This window comes from Callorhinus ursinus, unplaced genomic scaffold, assembly GCF_003265705.2.
Source record: "Callorhinus ursinus isolate GAN/ISIS: 27379988/994484 unplaced genomic scaffold, GSC_fseal_2.0 scaffold1, whole genome shotgun sequence".
Taxonomy (NCBI): Eukaryota; Metazoa; Chordata; class Mammalia; order Carnivora; family Otariidae; genus Callorhinus; species Callorhinus ursinus.
Window position 1 is genome coordinate 129,025,800 of NW_027397063.1, and position 3,007 is coordinate 129,028,806.

The 3,007-nt window shown below is 49.0% G+C and overlaps 1 pseudogene; it reads left to right on the forward strand.

Annotated features, from left to right (window-relative positions):
- Positions 1-2,135: 2,135 nt before the first annotated feature.
- LOC112834541 (U6 spliceosomal RNA) lies at positions 2,136-2,229 on the forward strand (annotated as a pseudogene).
- Positions 2,230-3,007: the final 778 nt, after the last annotated feature.

A 3,007-nucleotide genomic window follows, 5' to 3' on the forward strand; every position in this document is an offset into this window, starting at 1 on the left:
TAGAGAAGGAATCCTGGGGGTGACAACTAGCCATTTCTGCAGGTGGCAAGACATGAAGGTCATGACTGGGCTTGGAACAACATCTGGGCTGACGCTGTTCTAGGCTCTCAAGAGAATGCCTGTTTTGTCTACACTGCCCTGCTTTGTCTAGGCTTTTCCTGGGTTCGGGACAATCCTAAGGGCTAGAGCAGCCTAGTCCTGGCAAGTGTATTTATTTGTCCAGAGGCATCAGGCCTAAAATCAATACCAATGCACAGAGATTCACTGAGTATACTCCAAGTGGGCCACATGGAAGCAGTAATAACCTTGGGGGTGTGGGGGCAGGTGGTGGGATGCCCTTCCCTGAGTGGCTTGTAAGCTAGGAAAACAGCTTAGAACAGTGCTTCCAAAACTGCTTTTCCCCCAGTCCATAGCAGACCAATATGAACTCCTACTGTGATGACCACAGGGGTTCAGCAATACCCAACATAGTCTGTTCCTTGTTGGAAGAGACTAGTCCTCTGATCACACACTTGGAGGTCATAATGTCAACTTGCTATAAAAGTATTCTACATGTTTATTCTGTTTCAGGGATGGAAGGTCATCCTGCTGATACAGCCAGCCCCCTGAGACAAACTGCCTTTTGAGCATCCTAACTTCCTGCCCATTTTCCCCACCTCCAGGATTCCATCAGTTCCAATAACTTCCCTTCTTGTTTAATTTAGGCAGCCTTGGTTTCTGTACTTACGAACAGGCCAGTCCTGAATCAGTGGATATTATCTCCATTGTACAGATAAGGAAAATAAGGCCTAGCCAGGTTCAGTGATGCTCCTGGGGTCACGCAGGTTACTATACGGCAGAGAATGAGGATTAGAACTTAGTCTCAATCCATGCAAAGGGAGAGGCAACATCAAACCTGACTTTGGTAACACCAGCATCACTCTTGCCTTGGGACTTTGTCTCCATCCTTGCAGCCAGGGGACAACATGGGCATGCATCATGAGCAGAAACACACAGACCCTTCCACAGCCCTTGGCTTCTCTTGACAGCATCAACCAGGTAGCTTGAGATTGATCCACCTCAGACACCTGCCCTCTCCCACCTGCTGAATCCTATGTTTGCCCCGTTCACTTAACCATTTCTTCAGATCAGAAGTGAAAACCCACCGCAGAACACAGTAAAGTCTTCCATGCCTCTCAGCAGCTTAGTTGAGCATTGCTTTTAAACCCTTATTCTCATCTTTGTTTCATGCTTACAGAAACGGATTCCTTTTATTCCTTTACCCCTGCCCTCCCCCGAATAATCCCTTTGAAATTTAAGCTTTTAAAGAGCAATTCCTTGGATTATTTGAAAGGCAGCCCTCCTCGGCCTGCAGGGAGGGGGTTCGGAGGCTGACCCAGGGCTGTCTGGGGACACACGGACACACCTCGATGACGCATCGCATCAGGAGGGGAAAGCTCGGGCAGCCCAAATGAAAGGGGCTCTGGCTCTCTGCTCAGATCTGGCCTCCCTCCCTCCATCTTCCCCTCCATTTCTATACTAGTCAGCACCAAGAGCAATCTTGGAAAAAGGGAGAAAGGGACTGGGTGGGTAGAAGAAAATGACACTGAAATGTCACCTGCAGTGGGGGAGGGGAAGGATGATGTCAGCACACCTGGGGCGGGGCCCCTTGTTTTCCAGGGTTCATGAAGACATCCGAGAGGAGGATTCCAGGGTGTGGTGGACACCCCAATTCACCACCAGCTCCCTCTGCTGTCACCCGGCTGCTAGGAGGACTGTCAGTGGGCAGCCTTGCCTGTCAGCCCCTTCAGGGATCACCTCAGCCACAGACAGCCACCTAGACGAGGGTAGCACTCCTCCAGAGGTGCCCCACATCCAGGGACTGAGGGCGGCAGGAGTCTAAGGACCTGGCCATGTCACCTGAACTCGGGATAATGCTGGAAGGTGTGGCCTCACAAAGCCTGCTGTTGGGTTGCATCTCAACACCACTGCTCCATGCCCTTTGCTCTCTTCCACAGGTGGTGGTCCCAGGGGTGAGGCCTGATAAACATCCCACTCACAAACTCTGAGTCCATTTCCCAGGGAGCCCAGCCCAGGAAACAGAGACTGTTGACTCACAAGCCAATGCTCCTAACACCAAAAAATACTGCGCGCTGGTGGTCGTTTTGGCAACACATGTGCTAAAACTGGAACGATGCAGAGAAGATTTGCCCGGTCCCTGCTCAAATTCGTGAAGTGTCCCATATTTTTTATTTTTTTAAATTTTTTTTTAAAGATTTTATTTATTTATTTGAGAGAGAGAGAGAGAGATAGAGAGCACGAGAGGGAAGAGGGTCAGAGGGAGAAGCAGACCCCCCTGCTGAGCAGGGAGCCCGATGCGGGACTCGATCCCGGGACTCCGGGATCATGACCTGAGCCGAAGGCAGTCGCTTAACCAACTGAGCCACCCAGGCGCCCTTTTAAAGCACGACTACGTACTATAGTTTTATGTTCACAGGACAATTATAAAATTAATTGTTAAAATGTTGATTCACTGCTTATGGCATCAGTAAATTCCTTCAGTCCTCAGTGCGCATCTTTATGTACATCGTGTGGGGATAAAAAGTCCTAAGAAGTAGTTACTATTATCCCACTTCACAGGTAAGGTAAGCAAGAATCAGTGAGGACAAGCAGTTTGCCCAACATGGCACAAAGTATGGCAGAGCCAGAATTTGAACCCAGACAGGCTGGTTCCAGAATCTGTGCTCTCAGGCACCACACTCACCTTCCTCTCAGTACTTTGTCTCCTGACTATTTCTTCCTATAGGGCTGGGGCGTGAGACTGTGTCCCAATCTCAAAACCTATCAGGGTCAGGAAAGTAAAAAAGAAGAAGAAGAAGAAAAGAAGAAGAAGAAGAAGAAGAAGAAGAAGAAGAAGAAGAAGAAGAAGAAGAAGAAGGAGAAGAAGGAGAAGAAGGAGGAGGAGGAGGAGGAGGAGGAGGAGAAGAAGAAGAAGAAGAAGAAGAAGAAGAAGAAGAAGAAGAAGAAG